The 16,517-nt window shown below is 45.1% G+C and overlaps 1 protein-coding gene across 2 annotated transcripts in view; it reads left to right on the top strand.

The window, feature by feature from the left end:
- Positions 1-16,517, top strand: part of LOC147034710 (voltage-dependent calcium channel gamma-2 subunit-like) — a 233,714-nt gene that overhangs the window by 10,503 nt on the left and 206,694 nt on the right. The window lies entirely within an intron of this gene.

Raw genomic sequence — 16,517 nt, 5'->3', positions numbered from 1 at the left:
ATATTGATGATCATTTACAGCAAGGCAGCTGTGCACTATTGTAAAATTGAACTAAATACTTAACTTAACTCGAGCCATACAGACAACCTGCGTGCAGAGGAACTCTGATCCCACACTATAAACTGAGGAGTCCAAGAACAAATAATCAACTGTACATTGGACCATCTCAGACAAAGTGCTGCTAATTTATATATGATGAACAAGAAAAGTGTCACATTACTAATTTTTTTTAATATATAGTAGCAAATACAACCTGTCTCTCCACTGACGAGAATATTGAGGGTGGGGAAGAAGCAAAGAGGGCGGGGAGGGTAGAGAGGACGGAGAGAGGGAGGACGGAGGGGAAGCTGGGAGGGGGTTAGGAAGGGTGGCTAGGAAGGAGGAAAGAGCGACGCCTCACAAACGTTGTGATACACTGTGGGAGGATAGGTGTGAGGAAGGGGGTGTGTGTGAGAGAGAGATACACAGACAGAAGTGTGGGAGGAGAGTGCTGCATTTTATTAGGTGGGGGGAGTGATTGAGGGTGGCAGTGGGCAGGCAGAGAGAAAGGTGAGGGGAGGAGGGTGGGGTTAGCAAAGAGAATATGTTATGCTTAATGACTGAAAACACACACACACACACACACACACACACACACACACACACGTTTATTATTATTACTATATTGTTGCATTTCTGCAAAACCCCATGCCTCCAAGGGAATGGCACCCAACATAGAGTGATCCCCAGGCAGTTATTTCATTAGTATTCGTGCAGTCAGACATTCCCCTCATGTCTAATGGGTTAACAGGACGAAGTGTGTTGCGTGGTTCTTGTAGCTCGGTCTAATTATATCTCTATCTTCTTTTCAATCCTGATTTCATTCCAACCCTTTCCATTTATCCATGAAAGAAATGAAAGCAGGCACCGCACCCAGACGGCCGACTGTGAAAATCACAACGATTTGAAACTCTCCACCACAAGACTGTACGGGGCGCGTGTGGTACGCCCTTTCATTCAAATCTGCATCTAATAATTATATGTATCCTCTTTTCAACCCTGATTTACATCTAACCCTTTCCTTCAATCCATGATACAAAGTGAAGCAGGCACAAATGCACGTTAACATACACGGCTACACGCGTGCAGCCCTGTGATAATCACCACTGCACTGTACAGGACGCGCATGACGCACCTCTTCATTCGGGTCTGCGCGCTGATTTACAACGGTGTCTCGCCATCGATCTTCGCTCGCCACCTCGGCCACCAATATCTCCCGCAAACGGCAGAGGTCATCTCATGCCTCCTCCACCTCCGCATCGATGCAGTCGCCACCAAGCAGAAGCGTGCTGCACGGCTCAGACCGCTCGGGGCCGCGTGGCATGCGGACAGAGCAAGCGCATTGACCAGCGTCAACCGCAGAGCGCCGGTGGGTGCCCGAACGGGAATGCGGGCCCGCCGCGACCCTCGTCCAGTCGCCGGAACACAGCCCGGGAGTACGGTGCAAGGTGATTCATGTTGCTGTGTTCTGTGCAAGGCAATTCCACAGCTCGGCTATGTCGCGCCGGATGTCGAATGAGACCACTTCCGACCGTAGGAGCCTGGCAGCCCGGGGCCGGGGCGCAATAGGAACGCACGATTCAGGTGACGACGCATCGCTTCGGGTCGTCACACCACCCTGCACCACAGGGCTTATAAAAGGCGGATCGCGAAGTCATTCGCTCTCTCGACCTCTGCATTCGCCTGCTGACTCCACCTGCCACTCCGCCCACCTTCCTTGCTTGCTGACTCCGCCTGTCTCTCCTGCTGGCGTCCGCCGACTTGTCCGCCTTCCTTGCCTGCCTGCTCTGCTTACTCTCTAGACCAGTGTGGAGCACGCGCTTCCACGAGCCCCTAGCACAGTAATTAGCAGGAGACAACGTGCTGACTTCCAAGGTGGAAGCACTCAGCAGAGCGTCCCCCAAAGCGTACTTGGTGGCATGGTCGGCCGACCGTGCAAGGTACTGTGAGGCCGTTAACACTCATTTCCTCTCCTTCCTTCTGATTCTCTCATCTTCATCGTGTGTGTGTGTGTGTGTGTGTGTGTGTGTGTGTGTGTGTGTGTGTGTGTGTGTGTGTGTGTGTGTGTGTGTGTGTGTGTGTGTGTGTGTGTGTGTGTGTGTGAGAGAGAGAGAGAGAGATGGCGCCTGTCCTCGCTTAAGTTTAGAGTGTAGAAGATATAACGTACAAGTCTGCTCTGTATCTGCTTTAGTAAGTTGCTTGCTTTCTTTTGTCGCACCCCTCAAATTCCTTGCTATCCCTTTTGTACATAACAATAAACCCCATTCACTGTGCCACATACTTTTCCACGCCTGATTGTTAAAGAGCAGGTTACAGGTCACCAAACATGTTCTGAAAATTTATCAATATGATTATATGTGCATTAAATAGTTCAATGCAAACTATTGTGGTTGCCTAACTATCGGGAAAATTAATGAAATTTAACTCTGAAGTTGTTATTTCTCGAGGCCGTTGAAAAAAACAGCCGTGTGCCCATATATGGATGGTGACGTCACGTTCTCCAAAACAAAGCGGCGCTCACTCGCTCATTGAAGAAGTGTCCAGTTGAGCGGGCCGTTCTTTCGCTTATTTTGAGCTTGCAACTGTCTATATTATCCTTTTTTATTTTGAATTATTGTAGAACAAAGTTATTTGGATATTTGTACATCATGCATCGTACGTGTGTCGTCATGTTTTGTGAAAATGCCTGGAAAACGGGTAATCGCTCCCACCGATTATCGAAGGAATCAAACATTCGCCGGCAGTGGATAAGATTTGTACAAACAAAACGGGCGAATTTTCCCCCAAACAAAACGGGTAAAGAGGACACTTTGGATAGACTTGTCATTTGTGGTGACCATTTCACAGTCGAGGATTACGAAGGCAACGCAATGAGTGATCTCGGTTTCAAAACAAGCGTGACGCTGTGCCCATCATTCAGCTTTCTCCTCCTCAGCTGGCTCCTGCTTCATCCTCTCACACTGTCACCTCTCAAGGATTGGTTTATCTATATATGTGCATAAGAAATCGAGAAATTATTAGAATAGAGTAAATCATCACTATCCGGAATTCCGTACGTTGTAACCCGTAATGGGGAATGTGGCTGAGAATCTCTTCCCCATCGGCCACGCCATCATCACTTTCGCTGGGGTCAAGCTCAGCTTTTTTTTTTTTTTTTTTTTTTTTTTTTTTTTTGTATACCTTGGTCGAGGCTCGTATGAGAGCTAACACACAACTCACAGCAAGGAGGCATGAGACAAGAGGGGTGGGAGTGGAAGGGACAAAACATTGGGGAACAGACACAGGTGAACTGTGGAAGGGAGAGGGATGGGGATGGGACGGGGAACATGGCGAGGAGAAGATGGACATTACAGGGACTTTCAGGAAGGAAAGCAGGAGAATTGAAGGAAGTGGGCTTGGGTGGATTATCGGGGGTAGAAAAGATCGAGGATTTGGATGGGGGAAGATAAGAGGTGGTGGTGAACAGCTGTTTTGAAAGCCTGGAGGGAAGAATGGGAAAGAATAGAGTGAGGAAGTTTATTCCAAAGGCGGGAAAAAAGAGGAATGAAAGAGTGAAGATGAGCAGTGATTCGTGATTTTGGTAGTTTTACCAGAAGGGGGTTGTTGGCGGACCTTGAGCGCCCTGTGGAAATGTGGTTGGGACAAATCGCAGAGAGAGCAGGGGGGCAAGGCTGGAGAGGAGTCGGTAGAAGACAGAAAGACCACCGACCAACCTGCGGTGATTGAGTGAGAGGCCCAAAGACTCAGCTTCATTGCGGGAGATGCCAATGATCTTAAAAGCCCTGGTTTCGACAGCGTGAAGTCGAGAAAGGTGGGAGGCAGGAGCACCAGCCCAGAGGGGAGAGCAGTACTCCATCAGGCTACGGACAAAAGCTTTGTAAGTAGTCAGGAGCTCAAGAGGGCCGAGGAAGGACTTTGCACGACGGAGGATTCCCAGTCGGCGACTGGCTTTTGAGGCAAGGTTGGAAATGTGACTTTCCCAGGAAAGGTCATGGCAGATAGTGAGACCCAGAAGCTTGAAAGAAAAGACTTCTTCCAGAGGATTGTTGAGAAAGTGGATGGGGGGGTTTTGTAAACGGTCCTTTCGAAGAGACATAGTGAGAGTGTGAGATTTGTGTGGATTGAAAGACATGTTCCACGTGTTGGACCAGTTTGTGATTTTATCCAGATCTACAGTGAGCGAAGAAGCTGCTGCTTGCCGGTCTGAGGGATGACAGATGGTACGGCAGAGGGTGGAGTCATCGGCAAAGAGAAATAGAGGATTTTCCAGAGAGTCCGAGAGATCATTGATGAAAACCAGAAAAAGAACAGGGCCCAGAACGCTACCTTGAGGAACTCCAGCCTGCACAGGAAGAGGGGATGAAAGAACTCCATTTAGGGCCACACGTTGACTGCGACAGGAGAGGAAGTCTGCGAGCCATGAGTGGAGATGGCCTTGAATACCATGGGAAGAGAGTTTGGTGAGTAGGGCAGGGTGCCAGACTGTGTCAAAAGCACGTGATATGTCCAGGGATACGGCTCGGATTTCCTGTCTGGCATTGAGGACCTCCATCCATTGATGGGAGAGCAGTAGCAGCATATCCAGGGTAGAGTGACCTGGTCTGAAACCAAATTGATGATTGGAAATCAAGCCATTGGAGAAGAGGAAGGATTTCATGTCTGAAGCAATGATGGATTCCATAACCTTGTTGATGATTGGGAGAAGGCTGATTGGTCTGTAGTTACAGGGATCTGTTTTTGCACCTTTTTATGCAGGGCAGTGATGTTAGCAGATTTCCAAGCAGATGGCAGATGACCTTGGGAAAATGAGAGGGTGAATAGAACAGAGAGAGGGTGAGCAAGAGCAGAAGAGCAGGCTTTGAGGACACGTGGGCTGATGCCGTCTGGACCGGTTGCAGAATCTGACTCGAGGTTTGAAAGCAAGCTCTCCACCTTGTCAGGAGAAAAGGATACAGAGTCCAGGGACAGTTGGGTGCGACTGGGTAAAGTGGGTAGAGATAGTGATGGGTTTGGGACACAAGATTTAGCTGCAAACACCGAGTTTAGACATTCAGCTTTATCACGTGTGGAATCAGCAGTGCGGCCATTTGAGGTAAGGGAGGGGATGGAGGGGGAACATACACCAGAAACAGATTTGATTAAACGCCACCAGGATTTTGAGGAGGGAGAGAGGTCTGAGAGTTCAGACTTGAGATGAGAAAGATGTTGTTTTCTGGCTCTCCTGAGGGTAGATACACACTTGTTCCGAGCTTTGTGGAAAGAACTGAGATTGCCCTCAGTTGGGTTTGCTTTCCATGAGGCAAAGGCAAGTTGTTTCAGGACAACTGCCTCGCCACAAGCTTCAGTAAACCAAGGGCGGGAGGAAGGGTAAGACAACTGAACACGAGAGGGGATAAATCTGTGCATGAGGGAGAGCAAGTTTCTTTGAAAGAATTCCCAGGATGAGTTGATGTTTGAGAAAGTAGTGATAGGAGACCAGTCTGTAAGTTTGATGGCTGCTCGGAGACCCTGCCAGTCGGCTTGAGTGAAATGCCAGACTCGACGGCGGTGAGGTGGTTCTCTGATGACAGCCAGAGAGATGTCCACTTTAACAAGGACGTGGTCAGAAGAACCAATTGGAGCGAAGGAAGAGCAGCAGATATTGTCAGGGAAATTTGTCAAAATCAGATCCAGAAGAGATGGAGTACCATTGGTTGAGATCCGGGTCGGGAAGTTGACCGATTGAGTCAGTCCCAATGAGTCACAGAAAGCTTTTGCTGACGTCCCATGGCAGGTGAGAGAGGTACCCACACCTAGCCAACTGGCGTGATGACAATTGAAGTCGCCACATAAGAGGAAGAGAGAGTTTGGATGAGAAGATAGAAGATGGTCCATGTTTTCGGAGAGTGAGGTGTAGATGGAGTCATCACTGTTCGGTGGACGGTACAGTACACATATAAACATGAGGTGGGAGTGGAGGGGAAGCCGAAGCCAGAGGTATTCCTGGGGGTGTGGGGGAGTGAGAGCAGTGCAGGGAGAGTGAGGAATAGAGTCTTTGATGAAGAGAGCAACACCTCCACCAGGACGAGGCTCAGGTCTGTCATACCGTAAGAGGGAGTAACCAGGGAGAGATACTTGGGAGTCAGACACGTCTTGGGAGAGCTGTCAGAAAGACTTCAACACCAAGGGTCCATTATATTTAGGTCCATTATTGATTCATTCTATTTCTGACTCTTGAGTGATTAGATGGTTGGTGGTGGTCGTATGGCAGCTTAGCTGCCGGGACAGCTATCATTTCTTGAAGCGCGACTGTGTCGCTGATGCATTGCCCCTCTACCAGTACACACACTGGAACTGGTACTCATTTCGCCGACCTCGGAAGGATGACAGGCTGAGTAAATCCCCTGGTGTATTAATTCAGCAGCCGACGTGGCTTGAACTCAGGACCCGAGGATCCCAAGCCACCACCCTAACCACTGAGCCAACACCAGGCTACTAGAGGGTTTAAAAAAATTATTACATCAAGTCACAGACAAATCAAACTTTACATTATTTTATGCATCGAACAAGAAAATAAAAATCTACAAACCAATCTGTCTGGTGGAGTCTGTCAGTGTGAACTGCCGGACAGTCAGTCCTGCCACTTGTACACAAAATAGGCCGTTTTCTGGCACTTGCAAGTGGCTCAAATTTATATGGCTCAGGGCCAGAAACTCCATAGTATAAATTCCCATCATCCTCCGACTCGTCCTTGGCAATATCGGAATGAACACACTCAATTTCATCGCCGCTGAAATCACTCTCTGATTCGCATCTCTCCATTGTTTACACGCTGTTCCTGAATGTTCACAAAGTTTTCGGAGAACGTGACGTCATAGCATCTTCGGTAACTTCCGGTCTGTTTTTCGATCACCAAGAAAAGTTTTGACTTAAAAGTTAATTTTAGCATATTTTGAGTTTCAAATGTAATAAAATAAATACCCCACGTTTATTAATGTGCTTACAACCTTCGAATCACGCGAAGTCATCAGCGACCCATAACCTGCTCTTTAATAAATGCTTGCGTAGAAATGTCCGCAGCTCGTTTTCGTCTTTTCCTTCATTGGTCCAGCATGCTCCGTATCCTAGCCTAGCCGAGACGTTATCTCCCAACGATCCGTTCTTCCAGCGAATCTCGCCAGTATGTTCCTTGGCCGTTTCGCTCAGCTGCATCTGATCCGGTAAGGTGACCCGGTTTGGACAAGGCGTACCGAGGGCGTGTCCTCCGATAATTAGGTCACGTGACCATTTTAGGTAACCGGTTAATATTAGACGGAGGACCCTGAGGCACGTGGTTGAGTTATTAGCGATCCACCGTGTCACAGAGTTATCCGTGTGCGTCATGGAGTATCTATATATTAATACTGAAGGACCAATTTTGTGCTCCTAGCGGTCACGTCACGTTTTTCTCATTACTGTGACCTGGACCGAAAGAAACTGCGTACCTGTAAGAGTGCATCGCACATAGTGTCAATAGTCAACCTTCAACTCCTGAAGCAGAATAAACACTTCGTTTTACATTAGTTTACATGGCGATGTGTGACGTCACCGCGGAGAGGTGTCAGGACGTCATGACATCACCGGTCTTTCGCTGACGTCATTACGTCTGTCGTTGACAGACCGTTACCGCTGAGAGGTGTAATTCCACTCCTCCAAAATAGCGTCTGCAATGTAAAACCGTCTTCTGCAGATGGTGACTCCCTCAGAATGTGAATTTGACACAAAAAATGTAACAACAAACATTGTATCTTCTATATATTAATACTGAAGGACCAATTTTGTGCTCCTCCGAGCGGTCGCGTCACGTTTTTCTCAGTACTGTGACCTGAACTGAAAGAAACTTCGTACCTGTAAGAGTGCATCGCACATAGTGGTAATAGTCAACTTTCAACTCTGAAGCAGAATAAACACTTTTCGTTGAGACGGGGGTGAGGAGTGAAGAGGCGGGGGGAAAGGTAAGCAAATTGAAAGCGGGAGACGGGGGGGGGGAAATGGGGTGGGGATGAGTGGGCGGGGGCTGGGGTGAATTAGGCAGGGTTGAGTGTGAGGGAGTGGACAGGAGGGCGGGGCCCGGGGGAAAATGAGGCGGGGAATCAAGAGACGGGGGTGGGGAGTGAAGAGGTGGGGCGGGGCCGGGGTAATTAAATTTTTGGGCGGGGGGTAAGCAAATTGAAGGCGGGGGGATGAGTAGGCGGGGCAAGCACGACCTATCTAGTCCATGTCCCTCGAGTGTGGGTGAGCTGGTGAGGGTGGTTGAATGAACGGAATCCGTCTGTGACGGGGTTTCAGCTGGTATATAAATATTTCTGCACATGGTTTTGGCTCATCGAAGAGCGATGGCACAGAACAATATCAGGACACAGCCCAACCAAGGGAACAGCAGGAGAAATGAGAAACACCAACAGCAGGACAGAGGAACAAAGTAGATAGAGATTGACAAACAAGGGATGCAGGTAATGATGAGGGGGAATGAAAAACACAGGGTGGACAATATGTATCCATAAGCAAATTTTTGGAGGGGTGTGGAGTGCTTTAACGGGTGTAGAAAAGATCATGATTTTGTATGGAAGATGACTTGCAATGGTGGTTCCCTTCGTGTGCAGCCTTTTTAGCTGCTAGTTACATCATTGGTTTGGGGCATGGCTATGCCATTGATGCATTGCCCCTATTACCAGTAAACTGGTGCTCATTTCACTGACCTCGGAAGGATGGCAGGCTGAGTCAACCCCTTGGTGTTAATTCAGCAGCCAACGGGGCTCGAACTCACTGACCCGAGGATCCCAAGCCACCACCCCAACTGCTAAGCCAACGTGAGGCTTTGCAATGGTGGTGAACAGCTGTCTTCAAGACCTGGGGTGAAGAATGAGATGTAAGGGAGTAAGGAAGGTGGTTCCACAGGTGTGGGAAAAATGAGGAATAATTGAGTGTAGGTGAGCAGTGGTTCTGGATTGAAGCCGTTTCACTAGGAGGGGATTTCTGGTGGACAGCATGCATCCTGAAGATACCTGGGGGTGGGCCAAAGCACAGAGACCACAGAATGACCACCAATCTGTCGGTTATGGCAAAGTGATAGGCCCATTGACTCAGCTTCACTGCGAGAGATTTCAATGATATTGAAGGCCTTTGTTTCCACGGTGTCAAGCTGAGCAAGATGTGAGGCAGGTGTGCCAGCACAGAGGGGAGAGCAGTACTCCATCGAGCTGTGGATGAAAGACTTGTAGGTGGATAGAAGCTCAGGTGTTCCAAGGAAGGACTTTGTATGATGGAGGATATCTAGTCGGCATTTGGCTTTGGAGGCCAACTTTAAAATATGGCTGACAGTGAGACCCAAGATTTTGAGTGACTGAACCTCTTTGAGAGGGTTGTTGAGAAAGTAGATGGAAGGGTTTGTGGTACAGTCCTTTTAGAGAGAGACAGAGACAGATTGACTTTGACTTTTGGGTGCTTTTATTACAAAAGTTTAAAAAAAATGTGTATGTATATATATACAATTTACAAATCAACAATGCCAAAAATAATGAAGAGAAAGGATGAAAGTGAGGGGAAAACCCCCCCTAAAAACAGGAGTAGAAAAACGAACAGTTCATTTGAACATCAAGAAAAACATGGAAAAATAAAGCAATTCTTCAAATTTTAGAAATATTTCATTATTTTAATAATGATATCAAAAAATATGACTAATTTATTTTGATGTACTTCACAAACACCTTCCAAGCACCATTTTTCCACAAAAATATAAAGAACAGCCATGGTTTTGGAAAACTGAAATTCAAGTTTTAATCTTGCAGAAACAAACACACTGAAAAATGACATGACGTTACATTGTTGAAGGGGTTTACCATTTCTCTTCTCCTTTCCAGATTAGTATAGAGCAAGTTTTGCTGGACCCACAAAAAAAAATACACAGCAGTTCATACTTTTTGTCATGTTGACATTCTTTTTTGAACCCAAAAATAAACGATCGAAAAGTAAATGTGAAATTCATTTTGAGAGAGACAAAATACTGGAAAAAGTCTTTCACAGCCAATAAAAAAGTGAAATACATCCTCGTTTACAGAACATAATGGGCAGCATGCAGATATTGGGGCAAAATTCCTGACATACGTATTACAGGGGATGATCCAGTGGCGAAGGTGCCACTGGAGATCTCCCGTTTTTTTGGTGATTAGTTTACAATGCATTGATTCCCATACAGGTTCAGTGGGGGGACCGGCAGGAAGTAGCCTCTTCCAATGTGTCACTCTATTTAGTGGTGAAACACTGATAATTATCTTTAAACATAACTTATATAGGCTCTTGCTGGTGGCAGCATGTAATTCATTTGTCCCTGTGCTAACAGGGGGTAGATCTCTGGTTGAACAGTCAAAAATCCGTTTTGAGAAATAGGGTTCATCAGGATGAACATGAGCATTCTGAGTCCAAAGTAGTCATAACTAATGGCTTTTTTGAACAACTTTCCTCATTAGCCCAATTGTCCTCTTGGATCGAATCACTGTTGTAGTTGAGATTTCCTCCACAATCTTCCACCCTACACCGGAGTTTGGCCGTAGGTCCCTTGTTTATGCCCACATCAATGAAACATTGGCACAATTCACAGCTCCTGAATATATCAGGAAGAAGAGGATTAAAAAATAGCGGCTCAACTTCGAACATCACTGGGGAGTTTGCGTCGCTTTTGCGACTCACGAAGAGCCCTTTCCAAGCATTGAGAAGATTCTGGTAAAATATGGGATGCACTGATGTACCCACATACTTGAGGTTGGTCAGGAATACTCCAAGACCATAGCCGAGTCTGCCCGCCTGTTGCAAAATGTGACAGGCCAATGGGTGGTTTGGCAGGTGTTCACCATACAGAAGGCATTTAAGGGAGCACTAACGAAAAGCCATGACGTGGGACTTCACATGAGCAAGGTTTTCACTTCCATCGTACGCAGTATGGCATATTACTTTTGGTTGCAGCCAATGATGACCTCTCAAAAAACGTCCACCAGTTTGGCCTGGATCATGTCCAGCAGTACTTCCGGTGGTTGCAAGCAGATAAATCGATGCCATGTAGTTGTAGCAACCAACTTATTGGCCTCCAATACACCGTCCTTAAAAGACATGTGTGGTAGGGTTCTTTTCCACATGTTCAATTTCTTCTCTATTTCTTCAGTCATACCTTCCCAGTTCTTTTTCACAAACTGTATGGCACCCAGGGATCCAACAATATAAGTGATACCTGTCTTCCACTCTAGGTTTTCCGGAGGTGGTGGAGGTGTTAAGACAGGAAGACACCTATTAAGGTATGACACCCAGAGAGCTTTACTTTTCTTCCAATTAACTTTCAGGGAAGAAGTCAGGAAAAAAGTTCTCAAGGATTCAACAAGTGCAGCAATATCTTGGTTGTTCCTGATTGACACAAACATCGTCAACATAAGCTGATATCATCAATGGAGGACTCCTTGGAAAGCAAGTTAGACTGGAGATAGTCTCCCTGAGCGTACAAAGTAATGGTTCCAGTTGCCAACGCAAAAACAAGCCTGAAACTGGGCAACCCTGCCACACCCCTCTCTGAACCTGTGTAGGGGAAATCAGTTCATTGTTAACCTTAATTATACTAAAGATATCAGTGTACAATAAATATATAAAGGTTATGAAATTAACCGCAAAGCCACATGCTTTGAGAATATGCCACAAGAAAACATGATCAATACTGTCAAAAGCTTTTTCCAAATCCAGAAGAAAAAAAAAATTCCAAAGTCATTTTGATCATGGCAAGAATCATGGATAAAATCATGAACCAAAAAAATGTTTTCGTAAGTGGAATGACCGGGGATACAGAAAGTCTGATCAGGTAGGTGAGATCACCATTGACTTTCTTCAATCGATTTGCCATTGCTTTTGAGAAGTTTGGAGTCTGTGCATAATATTAAGTGAGGTCACCAATTTTCCATCCGCCAGAGACTACCTGACTTTTGGAGGAGGCTCACCACTGCTCTCCGGAGACTTTATGGCATTACACCAGATTGCAACTATTCCTGGATAACATTCAAGAGTTCTGGACCCACAAGGTCCCAAAATTCCAAGTAAAATTCAGCTGGTATGCCATCAATTTCGGATGCCTTTCCAGAGTCCATTTCACCCAGGGCTCATTCTAGTTCAGTGAGGGTTAACGGCACCTCCAGCTCCAGACACTGACTGTCTCAGTCAGGGATGGGAGATGGGAGGTAAAGAGGTTTATCTTACCCTCACAAACATCCTTTTTTGAAAATAGTTAGGAATCGAACTTTCTAATGGTATTTTTCACCTCATCAGAATTTTTAATTTGATTCTCACGGTGGTCCACAACTGATAAAATAAGCCGAGATGGCTTGGTTTCGGATTTAAGGTGGAAAAAGGATTTATTAGGGCTATCTGATACTTTTAGATTTTGTATTCTCAGCCTAACTAATGATCCAGCAGCCTTTTCCTGTAATAGTTCCTGATGCTGAGTCCTTCTTTCTAGGAGTAATTTATAATTTGCCTCATTCTCTTATTTTGCCAGTTTGTTCTCCAGTTTTTGAGTTTCGGTTTCTAACCGGGCCAATGTGATTCGACTTTCATGAGTCTTATATTAATTAAACAGTTGACAAAACAACCGTGTGTGGTTTTTGAGATTGTCCCACCATACATTACTGGATGGAAAATAAGGCATTTTTTAGATGACGCTATCCAGAGTTTGCGAAAAGCTTCCTTAAAAAGGGCATCATCCAGAAGACCAGTCTTAAACTTCCAATAAGCACTGTTATGATTTAAATGGGGACAGGATAGGCCCACAGTGACCATATGGTGGTCAGAGAAGATGGAGGGGAAAACATTTCAGGTGGCCACAACATTCTTAAAATGTGGGGTGATGTACCAACTGTTAAGCCTCGCAAATGACATGACTATTGGGGCATTGACACCATGTGTACTGTTGGCCATTTGGGTGCATCAAACACCATACATCAAGGAAACCGGTGACAGAAAGAAAATGGGAGAAATCACCATGGGCTTCGGGATGTGGTTCTGGTGAATATCTGTCCAATTTGGGTTCAAACTTAAAATTAGTCACTCCCCCCCCCCCCCTTGCATATGCACTGATTGAGGTCAAACAATTTTAAATGGCTTACCACTATAGAAAAAGTTTGATGGTCAGAAGTCTTGTTTGGTGCATACACATTAAAAATAATAAACAAAAAAAAAATCTCAGGAATTTGTTCAAGTAAAAAAAACAAACAATCATATCCACAGAGGTTCGATGTAAATATGTATTGTATAGTACACCGAAGACATCCTAAAATTGGAAGCTGCTTCCACTACCTTATGGAAGCTGCGATTACAAATCATAATAAAATACACCATAGACATCATAAAAGGGGGGGAATTCGTGGGAATAAAGTGTAATTAGTGGGAATATAAATTAATAAAAGTGGGGGTAATTCTGGAGGAATTAACCAGTCCGTAATTCTAGGGGAATTACTGGATGGATTGTTTGCTGGTAGACTGTAATACAAAGATGAACTGATTCAATTTTTGGTTTGAAAGGTCAAAGGTCTAAGGTCATGTCCCTTTTAATTGAAAATCTTTGTTACCATGATAATTGCTGAACCACTGAAGAGATTTCAACCAAACCTGGCACAAGTATAGACTGTAATACAACGATGAACTGATTGCATTTTGTGTTCAACAGGTCAAAGGTCATGTGCCCTTTGAAAATCATTTTGGAGACCGTAACTCGAGTTAGAAGCATCTGATGTCTCTCTTTTACTTACCGTATGTCTTTTTTCTGTTGCTCTATCTCAGGTGACCTTTAATTACGATCAAATGTAACAGTGGGTTGACATATCATGAGTGGAGGCATATCCAATGAAGCATTCACATCAAATTTGATTTTCTAGTTTTCATTTTGGGTCATTTTCATCAATTTGTATACTTACTAAACTACTTTCAATAACTAGTACATTAAAAAAATTTTCTTTAAAAAGTATATGATGTCGCCCAATGTAATTGTCCCACTTGTGCTATATCTCCATAGCTCTTTTATGAGCGAGAACACTAAAGAGAACAATAGCAAATAAATCAGTGTTTGGAATTAATGCCTGGGTTCAGCATATTTTCTAATTGTAATCTTGAATTGATGGTGTAGCATTGATCTCTTTGCAATTGACAGTAATATATATTCATTTGACTATTTCCAAAGCTGATAAGCTACCTTTTGCTGCATATATAATTGAATATATTGTGACATTTGAGCAATGGACCCCAAACTGGTTCATTTTTAAAATGGAAAGAAGGCAAAGATGATTCATCACTATGTAACTCAACATTCTTTCAGCTCATCCGAATTGCACTTCTCTGTGACTAGTTCTCAAATGTCCTACCACCAACAGTTGTTCAAACTCAAGAATTCTAGATTTTGGAAATCCTCTTCAAGGACAGCCATATTGGATCCTGATAGCCTGGACTTCTTTCCCATGCAGAATTTCAAAAGCAGTGTACATCGTTATTGACAGAGCTTTGACCAATATTACATGATAATTACCGAGTGTTGTTGCTCTGCCTTGCCTTATGCATGTGAATCACCAATCTGACAGTTTATAGATAGGTCGGGAATCAAACTCGGAATAGACTTCTGACAAATCTCACACTCTCTCCGAAAGGACAGTTTGGCAAACCCTCCCATCTACTTTCTGAACAATCCTCTTGATGTTCAGTCATTCAAGATTTTTTGGGTCTCACTATTAGCCATGATCTTTCTTGGGCAAACCATGCATCTAAGTTGGCCTCTAAATCCAGTCAGCATCCTCCGTCATGCAGTCATTCCTTGACACACCTGAACTCTTATCCAACTACAAGGCGTTAATCCGCAGCTTGATGGAGTACTGCTCTCCCATCTGGGCTGGTGTTCCTGCCTCACACCTTTCTCAGGTTGATGCCATGGAAATGAAGGCCTTCAAGATTATTGAAATCTCTCACAATGAAGCTGAGTCTATAGGGCTATTACTTTCCCATCACAGGAAGGTCAGTGGTCTCTCCATCTTATACCATCCTCTTTCTGGTCTTGCACCCTCTGCTCTTTCCATTCTTTGTCCCCAACTACCCCCCCCCCTTCAGGTTTCTGCAGGGTGCATATGATCCACCATCATGCCCCTTTTGGTGAAACTCCAAAAATCCAGAATTAATACCTTATAAGGGAGTAGTGAGGGCAGGCAGTGGTGAGGGGGTAGTGAGGGCAGCCATTGATGAGGGGTATGTCTCATGCTCAAGGTCCTGAGAGATGCCTTTCCTTGCCCATGTTCCATGCCATTGCCAGCTGTGACACCACTGCTTGCCGTCAATGTCTTTGTTCGGTGGTGGGGGCAAAAATCCCTGCTGGGACACATGGAAGGCAGTAGATGAAGTGACACCAGCATCCTGTGTCTTAAAAACAACACCAGACTCCACAGATGATTGGTTTGAAACACTGGAATGCTTTGTTGTATTGCTGTTTGACTGCTCGAGCAGTCCAGACTGTTATGACTCTTCACTCGGCCGAGTAATGACAGAGTCGAATGAGGGTTTTCGAATGATACGATTTATTTCAGAAGATGGCACTACGCATGCGGAATGCAGCCCAAAGGCCCTTCAGTCAGGTGCCCCCGGACCACATTGAGATTCTTACTTCAAAACAGTTGTATATATAATCACACAAAAGCAGAAATGGGTGTGGACTACAAGTGTGTGCTTAAGGGATAAAGAAATAAAGAAATAAATGCGGCAGTGGGCTTCTTTCCCCCCTCCCTAGGGGCCCTCAGGGAAGTTGGATCAGTCAATCCTCAGATTCGCAACCCAACAGTTCATCTTGCAAACTAATAACTTTCTAAGACTCCTACACCCCTACACTGGCACCTGCTGATAGCAAAGGCGAAACTCTGGTGATGACTAAGAACAGGAATGTGTGGGATATCAGCATACACAGTTTTCCCAAGGACATGCTGTTGTGCAGCTGCAGAGTCATAAAGAGTTATCAAAGACATAGTGAAAACAGCATGATACATTTAAAGCAACATTTTAAAGCAAGGTTTGAATAATACACAATTACAAGCAAGGTTAGAATCCCGACAGCTGATTAACACACAGCTAATGGTCCAAAATATGACCACCTAGCATATCATCATAACAGTTTCCCTCCTTGGTCATATTTTGACCATACCCAGCCACACCTGATACTCACCAACCGAGTGGACCCCTATTTGGTTCCTGTAGCAGCTACCCCTAGGCCCCCGTGCCTGCCAAACGGGATTTGCAAATGCCGTGGATAGCCATCAACATTCCCCAAATGAGAAGTCCCCAACTGCCGGTGGTTCAGGTTAGCTTCTGTTGCCTTTTATCTTGCCCACTGCCACAAGTCTCCCATTAAGTTGTCATATACAAATTTGATGTTAAGTCCACACAATATTAAAGGCACTACAAGTCTA

Source organism: Eptatretus burgeri, chromosome 1, assembly GCF_056783735.1.
Source record: "Eptatretus burgeri isolate ZD-2024b chromosome 1, Ebu_testis_v1, whole genome shotgun sequence".
Taxonomy (NCBI): Eukaryota; Metazoa; Chordata; class Myxini; order Myxiniformes; family Myxinidae; genus Eptatretus; species Eptatretus burgeri.
Note: the sequence above shows the minus strand (reverse complement) of the source record. Positions and strands in the feature narration are given on the sequence as shown.